Here is a 13,073-nt window from a genome sequence, read left to right as displayed (position 1 = left end):
TTAGTTGTAGATCATAAGGGATTGGATTTATGCTGTTGATCATGTATAGGTTGATTAGGATCTTATCCTGTTGGTCGTTGAGATTTTATTTAGCTATTCGTTGAGTTCTAGCTAAATAAATGTACGTATATTGGTGACACAGGATTTTGACGCGAGACGAGTATCTCGGAGTCGGAATTGGACCTTTCTTATTGGAGGCGGGTACTTTTGACTTTTTGTCTTTGATATGCTTAGTAATGAAATTAACATGTTTCATTAATTGTGTTTCTTACCTATTTCGGTTAATCACTACCCAAATCTTGGTACATGCTTGATTTATTGATTGGTTTGCATCTCATGTATATTATACCTGTTTATACATGCTTATAGGGGTAGTGATATACCATGTTTTACCATGTTCAGGACCTAGGTTTTATACCTTCTGTGTACCTTTGGATTGTTTTGATTCGTTGACCTATGATGCATTTTTATATACATGTGGATTAGGTCAGGATATTTTGTGGTTAGTGCCATGCACCATTTGCATGATTGCATGCTGTGCGATAGTCCGCTCCATTATTGTTGAGCACATCGCTAGTTACATGGATCTGCACACACCACCACTCATGGGTTAGTGGTCGATTCAGGCAGAGTGTGTTGCAGCAGGGACTCTGTTAGGCACCGTTGGTCCGCTCATGGGTAGTGTGACACAACGTGTTATCCGGCAGGGATTCCTCCCCGTCTTTGAGTACCGGGAGATGAGAGCATTGCGCTCCCCCATTTATGATTTGGGGTAGGAGGATAGGTGTACTCCGACAGCATCCCATCCACTCGGTCACTCATTAGGAGTAGTGACGACAGAGTGCACGGTTGTCACAGCGCTACCCACTCGGCCTCACTATTGTGTGTGAGATGATCGACTGGCGTCAGGGGTGACCAGGACGCATCATTGGCATCATATGCATGATGCATTTATTGCTTGTGTTTGTGCTTGCTGCATTTATATGCTGCATATTGTTTGGATACCTATGTTTGACATGCATACAGGATTCCTATACCACTCGGACTGTTTGTCCTTATACTCAGGTCCTGGTTAGTACAGTTCCTCTCCTGTTTACTTCAGATGCATATATTTATCTTTCTTATATCAGGAGACTGTACGCATGATTAGTGTTAGGTGTTATTTCTTTACTTTGCATATCAATTGTACCTGCTGAGTGTTGGACTCACCCCGCTTCCATTGTTGTTATTTTCAGGTTGATGCTGTCCGGAGGGAGTTCCAGTCGCTAGTCCTCACTGCACGTAGTGCTAGATCCCTGCAGACCTCGAGGATTTATTTACCATTTGGTTTGGTTTTTATTTGCTTATGTGTGTACTTGGTTATTTGGATACTTGGACATCGTATGTTTTTCTTTTGATATTGATGGATGTTCTATTCAATATTTTTTACTACATGCCTGCCTGGACGGCAGAAGAGGTGAGTTTCGTCGGATTTGAGCTTTACGAGTGTAGTTGAGTAGGGTGGATTTCGAGTCAGAGTACTATAGTTGTGATTACTATTATTAACTGCGTGGTTGTGACAGCCAGAGGCTGAATATCTATATAAACTGCGTGGTGATTGTTTTTATTTATTGTTATTATTCCAGCCGCCTGTGGCTGAGGTATATGAGGATGTAGAAAAGTTTCAGATTGTCCACCGTACAGGGGAGATGCTGCCGAAATTTTCTCAGACAGGGACTCCTCTGGGGCGTGACAAGCGGTCTACAACAAGGCTAGGTTAGGATATCAACCTAAGGAGTCTAGTTTCATTTCCCTAGTGTCTATAACCCAATTTCATATATCACATGCTTCTAGGGTTCATGAGACTAGGAAGGGTGTGACCAAGGCATGGGTTCCTAGGTCTCTCATTGTAGATGCATTAGGTCCCAAGATTTGGGTACCTAAAACATCTATCTTTCATGTCTTGTAGGCATTTGTCAAGGGGGAGCATCTATCAACTTGGTTTGTTGATAGTGGATGCTCCAAGCATATAACCGGTCACTCTTTACTACCCTTCAAAACAAAAATAGAGGTAATGTGTCCTTTGGTAATAATGGTAGCCTTAAGGTTATAGGAGTTGGAGATATTCATATATCCGAATGTCTCCAAATCAAAAATGTCCTTCTAGTCAAGGGGATGACCTTTAATCTCCTAAGTGTCAGCCAATTGTGTGATACGGGTTACACAATTGAGTTTCATTCAAGTCAATGTCTGGTCAAACACATTGACACACTTGACACGGTACTAGTAGACACAAGGGTAGATAACATTTATCAAGTATTTTTTAAAAGTGTTACTAATGCCTCTGCTAAGTGTTTCATGTCAAAAGAAGAAGAATCATGGTTGTGGCATAGGAGGTTGGCCCATGTGAACATGAAGAATATTCGAAAGCTAGCCAACAAAGGATTTGTGCGAGGCCTACCAAGCATCAAGTACCAAAAGACAAAATTATGTGATGCATGTCAAAAGGGTAAGCAAACAAAAGCGTCTCATAAAGGTAAAAGCGCTGTAAGTACCTCTACTGCTTTAGATTTATTGCTTATGGACTTATTTGATTGTAGTAATGTCATTTCATTGAATGGAAGTAGATATTGCTTAGTGATCATTGATGACTTTACTAGATATACATGGACTTTCTTTTTGAAAAATAAGGATCAAACCATAGATATTTTTGTTTCCTTTTGTAGAAGAACTGAAAATGAAAAATTAACAACAATTAAAACAATTAGAAGTGATCATGGTGGAGAATTTCAAAATCATATATTTTTAGAATTTTGTCAAGAAAAAGGATATAGGCATGAGTTCTCTACTCCAAGGACCCCACAACAAAATGGAGTTGTGGAGAGAAAGAATCGAGTCTTGCAAGAAGCTGCACGAAGCATGCTCAATGAGTACTCACCACCGAGTTACTTATGGGCTGAAGCTGTAAATATACCTTGCTATGTGCAAAACCGAGTCTTGATACATAGGTTTTTAGGAAAGACCCCCCATGAACTTTGGTTTGGAAAACCCCCTACAATTAAACATCTTAGGGTGTTTGGTTGTAAGGTGTTCATCTTGAACACCAAGGATCATCTTGGAAAGTTCACGGCTAAGGCTGATGAAGGGATACTGGTCGGGTACTCTCTCATCAGCAAAGTCTATCGAGTCTACAACAATAGGACTAAATTGATTGAAGAATCCTCGGATGTAGCATTTGAAGAAATACCTAAATCAAATGATAAATCGAGGGATGTAGGAGAAATTCAATTTGAACTTAGAATGCTAAATTTGAATGATCAAAACATAGAAAGAGTCGAAATTGACTCCGATGATGATGAGCAAAGGCAAGAGAGGGCTCAGTTTGATCCTTTGCCTGATACTGAGCCCTTGCCTGTGTCTAGTGAGACCACTCATGAGGTACTGCCAACACCAAGGCAATCTAGGATAGCCTCTAGTCATCCCCAAGACCAGATTGTGAGAGACATTCAACAAGGGGTTAGGACTAGATCATTCTTTAGAAATGAGTCTAATGAGGTCGCCTTGATCTCAGAAATCGAACCAAAATTAGTTGATGAGACATTGCACGATCCTGATTGGATCATAGCTATGCAAGATGAGTTAGGTCAATTTGAAAGGAGCCAAGTGTGGGACTTAGTTCCTAGACCTAAGAAGACCACCATTATTGGAACCAAATGGGTCTTCAAAAATAAGTTAAATCAAAAGGGAGAAGTCGTAAGAAACAAGGCAAGACTTGTAGCCAAGGGATATAGTCAAGTCGAAGGCCTCGATTATGATGAGACTTATGCTCCCGTGGCCCGATTAGAGTCCATTCGTTTGATGCTAGCTTTTGCTGCACATAGAGGCTTCAAGCTCTATCAAATGGACGTTAAATCGGCCTTCTTAAACGGTTTCATTAAAGAAGAGGTCTATGTTGAACAACCACCGGGGTTTGTGAATACCGAAGCTACAAACCACGTGTACAAGCTCAAGAAAGCTCTTTATGGGCTTAAACAAGCACCTCGAGCATGGTACGAAAGGTTGTCAACTTACTTACTAGAAAAGGGTTTTGTAAGAGGTCAAATAGACCCAACACTATTTCTGCGTAGAGACGGTGAAAACATATTTGTAGCCCAGGTGTATGTCGATGACATAATTTGTGGCTCAAATAATAAGGACTATTTGAATGAATTTATCACTCACATGAAAAGTGTTGGTGCGGGTAGCACTAACGGTCTAACCTAGGTTTTGATGAATAACAAATAGGTTAAGTTAGTTTTGTTGTTGTCTGACACTTTGATCGAGTGTGCAGGGGAAGTCCAGACAGGTCGACGGGCTGACCGGATGTCTGGCACGAAGTCCAGCTAGGTCTACGGGCTGACCGGATAGCTGGCGAGAAGTCCAAGCGGGTCGACGGGCTGACCGGACGCTTGGCGAGAAGTCCAGCTAGGTCGACGGGCTGACTAGAAGTCCAGACGGGTCGATGGGCTGACCGGACGTCTGGCAGGTAAGTGAGGTAAGTCACTGGAGGGGAGTGACTGCGAGGACGCGTTCCCGGGAAGAGAACATTAGGCGTCGATCCGGCTTAGATCCATTTCGGATATCTAAGTCGAGACCGTGACTAGATTCCGGTCTCAGAAAGATGGAATCTAAGTCATATTTTTACTGTTAATTCTATTTCATAAATTGTGCTAACAATCTGTGTTGCAGAATACATATGTGCCTCGGACTAACTCTGTTTTGCAGGAAAGGAAGTTTCTGGAAACAGGAGGTCCGGGCGCCCGGAGGTGAATTTTATCCAAGCCGAGTCGTCGCCACGTGGAGTTCGCTGATTAGACCTGCCACGTCGCACCAGGGCGCCCGGAAGGGATCCAGGCGCCCGGAAGGGATCCAGGCGCCCGGAGCAGCATATAAAAGAAGCCCCAGGGATGGAGCCTCTTCAATAATCAATCTGAGAACTCTTCTACTGCTGGTCCTATTGCTCTACGTTCCTGTGACGCCAACAAAGCTTCGACAAAGTGCTCCTTCGATTTTTAGTTAATTTCTTTGTCGATATTACTTTGTTTCACTAGCATTTCCTGTATTCATTTTGTAATTATATTCGAATTGCTAGTGATTGCCCAACGAAAGTGGTCAAGGACCACGGGCCTTCGAGTAGGAGTCGTCACAGGCTCCGAACGAAGTAAAAACAACTGTGTTCATTTACTTTTCCGCTGCGTAGTTTTACTCGACTTTTCGAATCGATATTCACCCCCCCCCCCTCTATCGAACGATCACGGTCCTACAGAAAGTGAGTTTGAGATGAGTCTGGTGGGAGAATTGACATTCTTCTTTGGATTTGAAATCAAACAAACTCGAGATGGCATTTATGTCCATCAAACAAAATACACTCAAGAGATGCTCAAGAAATTCAAAATGAGTGACTCTAAGGAAGTATCCACTCCAATGGCGACGAACACTCGCCTTGACAATGATGAGAATGGAAAACCAGTTGATCTAACGCAATATAGAAGCATGATTTGTAGTCTTCTATATCTCACAGCTAGTCGACCGGACATACTTTTTGCTGTGGGCATGTGCGCTAGATATCAAGTATGTGCCAAGGAATCTCATTTAATTGTAGTTAAGAGAATTCTGAGATACCTTAAGGGCACAATTAGAGTAGGTCTCTGGTACCCTCGTACTGAGTCTTTTGATTTGATAGGTTATACCGACTCCGATTATGCTGGGTGCAAATTGGATCGGAAAAGCACTAGTGGGGGTTGTCAATTTTTAGGTTCATCATTGGTTAGTTGGTCAAGTCGGAAGCAACATTGCGTTGCTCTCTCCACAACCGAGGCTGAATACATTGCCATGGGAGAGAGTGTATCACAATTGTTGTGGATGATCCACACCCTAGAAGATTATGGGCTTTCATATAAGGGAGTGCAAGTGTTGTGTGATAACATCAGGACAATAAACCTAATAAAAAATCCAGTCCATCATTCAAGGACCAAACATATTGAAGTGCGTCATCACTTCATTAGAGATCACGTAGCTAGGGGAGACATTGCACTCACATATGTTGAGTCAAAGTCAAACTTAGCCGATATTTTCACCAAACCTCTTCCGGAAAATGAATTTAGTCATTTGAGGAGAGAATTGGGAATGTGTTTGGCTCAATAGGTCATTAGGACCACGTCATGAACAATAAGGACAATTAAAACGATAAGAAAAAAAAAGGAAATTAATTTGGGCAACTTGGGGACATCTCACACAAACTATAAGGTTTAACAAATTATTTTTGTTTACTAGAAATGGGGTGAGATGCTAGGATCAGCCGAATTATTCAAAATGTATCATGCATCCCTTGAATAATTAGGTTGAAGAGACATAAATTGAGTATGGGGAAGACCATTACATAATTCATGTGTATTTGGTTCCTAGATCTTACTCATATATTCCAACCAAGGAAACTTGGTTGGACCTTTACTTAGAATTTATCTAACTTTGGTTAATGTGTTGATTGATATCTTTGATCGATACCTTTCATGTTTTTGATTGAAACTAGGACAAGTCCTTGAAATAATAATAGCAATTTGGTTATATTTTGACAAACTTGAAACTGAACATAACAAGGTCGAAAATTTCAGTTTTCAAGCCTTGAGCTGTCTGTTTTTCTAAATGTCTGAAACTTTCGGGCTATAAACAATTTCAGACCATAATCTTTAGGAAATAGTTATGCTTGTAGATTTTTCAGGTTCTAGGTACTGAATTTGGAAGTTTTACTGGAGAAACTTCTACGAATTATCGAACACCTCTATAAATTTCAGTTACTGAAATTACTGGAGAAACTTCAGTATCAGACACTGATCGGTCTACAGCCCGATCAGGAGAAGGTGGATTGGTCTGTCGACCGATCCAAAAATCTCTCCAGACCCTCCTGTTTGTAATCTGTTCGGTCCAGGGACCGATCAGGTTCGTTTTGTACTCCAGGAAGCCTACTGATCGGTCTACAGACCGATCAGGAGTTCCCTGATCGATCCGGGGACCGATCAAGTCAGTCTGGCACGCAGAGAGGGCTACTGATCATTTTCTGATCGGTCTACAGACCGATCAGGAGGTTCCTGATCGGACTGGTGACCGATCAGGAAGTTTATGATATCTCCTGATCGGACAGCCGTCCGATCACTTCAACACCTGGACCCTAGCCGATCTCTCTTAAATCTTCCCGATCCTTTCTCTTCTCCTTTCACGCTGAAGCCCTAGCCGACACTTTCCTACACCTCAACTCTTCTCTTCTCTTTGCACGCCGAAGCCCTAGCCAAAGCCCTAGCCAAAAGATACTTCAATGGCACCAAGGTAACTCCATACTTCCCTAGAACTAGTCACCTTGGCATTTCAGTTTCATTTCTCACCGTATCTGTGCATTTTGTTTTGGCTTTCGGTTGTTGGTGGCTCCGGTGCTCACTTATTTGCCCCATTGTATCACATTGTTAAACCTTAGGAAGAAACAAGTGGGTGAAGTGACCTCTAAGTTGCCTGAGAAGCCTAAGACTAAGGCTCCCTCCCGACCTTAACCATCTGTCTCCGGGAGATTCCCAAACCACCATTTTGAACAAGCCTTTAAACAACGAAACTTCAAATTGCTCCCTTGTAGGTCTGTGGATCGAAAATTCATGGACGAATTTTGTCCATCTGTGTCAGAAATCATTGCCTATTACAAACTTGATTCACTTGTCTATTTAGAACAAGATATCAATTATGACTTAGTATCTGAGTTTTATAACAATTTTCATCAAACTAATGATGTAAGTTATAAAACAAAAGTTGCTAAGCAGACTTTTGATTTCAGTTTCTCAGCCTTCTTTGATTATCTATCTTGCCGTAGGTGTTCAGGAAATGTCTTTTCCATATATCCTGACTTACCAAACCCCTTATCTTCACCCTTTGATGTCTCATCTGACTCCATTTATGAGTATTTCTTCGGACATCCTAGACCGGGTGGGCTAGATGAATTAGATGTTGATTTTCCTACTTTTGCAGCCTTGAGATTATCTGCCCCAGATTACATTCTCTTTAAGATTGTCACAAACTACCTTCTGCCAATCACATCTAAACCCTTGTCTGAGATCCGACCATATCATTGCCTGATGCTTTATGGATTGTGTCGGCGTCTCGACTTTGACATCATGTCTAGCATCTATTCTTCGATCATCTCCTATAGTGAGCTAAACAGCTTCACTGTTTATATGCCTTATGGGCATATAATTACAAATTGGCTCGAGACCCTTCAGATTGATGTCTCCAAGGGTAGAATAGTCAAGATGGTCAGGCAGGACTGCAGACTTGGGAAACGGGCATTTTCCAAGTCTGATATCATAGGACAGAATGGGGAGGTTCAGTGGAAGGATGGGAGAGCACTAGGTGAGTTACCACGGGCACCTCCACGACAGGTTGCGGCTGTTCCTGTTGCTGCTCCTCCTGCTGCTACTACTGACGATGGAGAGGCAGATCCTGATCTGCGCTGGCAGATCGCCGAGGAGCTACTGGTTGCTGAGCTCCACGGGCTGCGCGTTCGGATTGACCAGTGCTACGATGATCTACGCAGTCAGCAGTTGGCGACACATCAGGCGATTATGGGATGGATGGCCAGATACCCACCTCTGCAGTATTTCCCGGGCTATCCATCCTCGAGCAGCGGCATGCCACCTCAGGGACCCACTCCTCCAGCTGATGATGTTGATGCTCCTCATGATGAGGAGGTTGATTGATACACATTGTTCTATGCTGTCATTTTGATTATCTATGTTTTGGATGTTGTTTGTTGGATACTTATGTCTGACCTGGATACTTGCTGATTTCATATACTTATGCTGCTCATTTTCTTATTTTTCTTTATGTTTCACTTCCTATTGGCTATTAATATGCTGTTCATATGTCATGTCTTGTATGTCTCTTATTTCTTTATCACTGTCTTATAATACACTTAGAGGGCATTCTAGGTGGATTAAGAAAAAGACAGTATGGGTTAAGGGGGAGTCCTTTAACGTTTTCTTACCTAATTCGCACCTTTTCGGTGTTTGACAAAGGGGGAGAAGATAACTAAGTTTAGAGATAAATGAAAGTTTGTATCTGTCTTAGGGGGAGGATCTTGATTCCCCTAAAATTAGGGAAATATGAACATTTCTGATCTAAACTTAAATCGTGTTGTCAAACAACAAAAAGGGGGAGATTGTTAATACAGTCTGACCTGGCTGTTGTTTTGATATTGACACTGATTTAAGTTTGTATCAGATATTAATTAAACTCAGACTGATTAATGATCAAGGTTGATCATGTGGAGAGGAAAAGTCCAAGTACGGATACTTGGCACGCGAAGTCGGAGAGGGCTCGGTAGCTCGTTCTTCGGACTAGGTCAGAGAAGGCTCGGTAGCTCGTTCTCTGGACCGGACGAAATCGGAGAGGGCTCGGCAGCTCGTTCTCCAGACTAGGTCAGAGAGGGCTCGGTAGCTCGTTCTCTGACCCAGACGTGGAAGTCGGAGAGGGCTCGGTAGCTTGTTCTCCAGACTAGGTCAGAGAGGGCTCGGTAGCTCGTTCTCTGGACCAGACGAAGTTAGAGAGGGCTCGGTAGCTCGTTCTCCGGACTAGGTCAGAGAGGGCTCGGTAGCTCGTTCTTCGGACTAGGTTAGAGAGGGCTCGGTAGCTCGTTCTCTGGACCAGACGAAGTCGGAGAGGGCTCGGTAGCTCGTTCTCCAGACTAGGTCAGAGAGGGCTCGGTAGCTCGTTCTCTGGACCAGGAAGACGTTAGGGTTTAGGGTTGGGAAGCTCTAAAACCAACAGAGGCATTGGATCGGTCTGTTGACCGATCCAGTGATACTTTGGCTGTCTGGATCGGTCTGTCGACCGATCCAGTGATACCTTAGTTATCTGATCGGTCTCGTGACCGATCAGTAACCACACAGCAGCTTTCTGTGGGTTATCTGATCGGTCTGGTGACCGATCAGTAAGAAGCGATGTGATTCAGAACAATAGGGGGATCAGTCTGTGGACCGATCCACCTATAGGCTAATCGGTCCACAAACCGATCAGCATCATCCCAGACCGATCAGGATGTGTCCTGATCGGTCCAGAGGGCTATGGATCGGTCTGTTGACCGATCCACAATGATGTCGTTTGTCTTCTGCTGTTTCTCTGCGATTTCTGATTCATCTGATCTAACCATCTGCTGTAAGCTTTTTGAGTTACAGGTTACAGGTGTCGTGCCAATGTTTAAATTCAAATTAAGCTCCATCAGAAGAATAAGACCAAGTGCTCTTTCTGCTGTGTTTCGCTGCAAATGGTGCAATTGGAGCGTCAACGTTCACTGGATGCGATCAGTTGGCAACAGCTTGACTCTTGCTTATTGGTTCGAGCTCAGAGACACCAGTGAAGACCATGGATGGTATTAGTGTGAGTTCAGAGAACCAGATAAGGAGGAAGAGTGATTGGCGACGCTTGAGTTGGTCGCAGTGATTCGATATAGGTGACAGTGATTCGGCTCTGGCTGAAGATAGTGAGAAAGCAGAGGAGTAAGAAGAAGGAAGAAGAGAGGTCTGGAAGAGGATTTAGAAGAAAAAAATTCTCTGTCGATCAAGCAAGAGTGCTGTGTTTTTGAGATCTTGGCTGAGGAACTTCTTCTGTCTTTGCGCTTTGCTTTCATCGTGGCTGTAAGTTTATTGTTCATTCCTTTTAGCCACTAAACTCTGTAAGTCTTGTGCTTCATTTCAAATCTTTTCTGAGACTCTGTGGAGAGGTTACTCCACCGAGAAGGAGAAATACTTAGCCGGAATTTGTCCGGGGTGTGATCTACCGAAAGATCAAGGGATCGTCCACCTTACGGATACGCCGAGGAGTAGGGGCAAGTTATCCTCGAACCTCGTACATCCTTATTTTGTTAGTGGTGGGTTGTTTCTTTTCCTTGCATCAGTTTTCCTTTTGCTTATTTCCGCTGTGCTAACAAACTTTTGTGAGGAGATTAATTGAGTTTTTAGATGAGACTATTCACACCCCCCCCCCTCTCTAGCCATCCGAAGGTCCTAACAAATAACCCCTGCACAAATCAAGCAAAACAAACCCCTCGGACTTATAACTTAATTAAACTAAACACTTGCATAAACAAAATAAGAGATAAACTAAAAAGACGAGGCTCATAGATTTACTTGGTTACAACCGGGAAGGTTGTTAATTCAAGAAAGTTAAAATGCACTAAAATTCTCCTTTAGGCAGAGAAGCCTCTTTACAGCAATGGAAGTGCAAAAATAGAAAGCTAAAATAGAACAGTGGATGTGTACAAGTGTTTTTTCACAATTTCTTGTTGTTCTTTAGCTTTGGGAGCAGGGTTGCTTATATAGCCTTGCTCAGGGCGCTTGGAAGGGTTCCAAGCGCCTGGAGGGGAATAAAACTTTATCTCCTTCGCAACGGATCATGGTCAAACGCGATCCAGATAAAATCCTGTTTCGGGCGCCCAGACCAGGAAAGTCAACCAAGTTGACTTTTTCCAATCCAGGCCTTCCGCTCCGGTTTCGCTCGTCTCAGTCCGGGTCTTTCGCTCCGGTTCCTCTTGCTTGAGTGATCTCGGTCATCCAGAATAGGGCTCACCCGAACCCAACTTCCGGCCTTCTCAAGTAAGCCTCCGCTCTTGGCTTCTCGTACCTCAGAAACACCATGCGCCTCCTTCTCGTCTGTCCGCGTACTCTTCCGCAACACCTCGTCCCTCAGACGCACCGAGCCCATCATCTCTCTCCCATGCGGTCCTTCTCGTTAGTTACATCTTTTGCTCGACATCCTATGCTCTTAAGTTCCTACACACTTAGACATAGGATTAAATACAATAGGACCTAACCTAACTTGTTTGATCACATCAAAACAACCTTAGGGTTCCAATAATATGTTAATCCCTGTGGTTGTTTTGAGGTGATCAACCAAGTTAGGTTAGGTCCTGTTTGGTTTTGATCCCTGTGTCTAAGTGTGCAAGAGCTTAGGAGCGCAGGAAGTCGAGTGGAAGACGCAGCCAGTGAGAAGGACGGCACGGGAAGGGAGCCGACGAGCTCAATATGTCCGAATGATTAAAGAGGTGCGGAAGAGTACACCGGTGGACAAGAAGAACGTGTACGATGTTCGAGGGACGAGAAGTCTGGGCGGAAGCTTGCTTGAGGAGAAGGCCAAAAATTGGGTTCGGGTGAGCCCTATTTCGGTTGGCCAAAATCACCCAAGTGATCGAAACTTCGGAAGAATAAAAAGAGAAGTTGGAGCTATTTATACCATGCAGGTGGAGGGCTCCCTCCATGGTATTGAGGGCGCCCTCAACCCAGTCTTTGTGACTGTTGGCAAGCGGATAAAGCTTTATCCGCTTATCCGCCTTGGAGGCGCCCTCCATCCCTTGGGAGGCGCCTTCAACCTTAAAGATGAGATTTCCAAGAGCTATAAAATGACCCTTGGACCTAGAAATTAAACATCAACTCTTGTATTCAATTCCTAGCAATGTTTGAACTTTCTTAGTGTGTAAAAGGCTTCTCCACCTTCAGAGAAGGAGATTGTTTCTGAGCTTTCAACCGCCTTGGATTAACAACCACCTAGGTTGTAACCAAGTCAATCTCTTGAGTCTTTTTTCTCTATTTTTTGTCATTTTATTATTTTACTGTTGCATTTTTAGAGTTGAAAGAACGAGGAGGGTATTTCTTATTTTTCAGGCAATTCACTCCTCCCCTCTTGCCGGCCCGCTACGCCAACAAGTGGTATCAGAGCCCGATAACCTCTGAAGGACTAACTGTCGTCTGAAGCAACAAAGATCAAGACAATGGCCGGTGCAAGTATTCATCCCCCAAAGTTTGACGGAGACTTCGCGACATGGAAATGTCGAATGGAGGTATTCTTTAAAACTGACTTTGAGATTCTTTTAATAATGAAATATGGTTTTGCAATTCCAAAAGATAAGGAAGAATACCACTGGACTAAGAAGGAGCAAGCCGATTTCGTGGCCAACGGAAAGGTAGAGTTCCATCTGCTCAACGTTCTGCCGCCCCAGGAGGTAAGTCAGATCGGAAGCTACGACTCTG

This window comes from Zingiber officinale, chromosome 9A (assembly GCF_018446385.1).
Source record: "Zingiber officinale cultivar Zhangliang chromosome 9A, Zo_v1.1, whole genome shotgun sequence".
In the NCBI taxonomy this organism is placed as follows: domain Eukaryota; kingdom Viridiplantae; phylum Streptophyta; class Magnoliopsida; order Zingiberales; family Zingiberaceae; genus Zingiber; species Zingiber officinale.
This window is presented reverse-complemented; position numbering follows the sequence as displayed.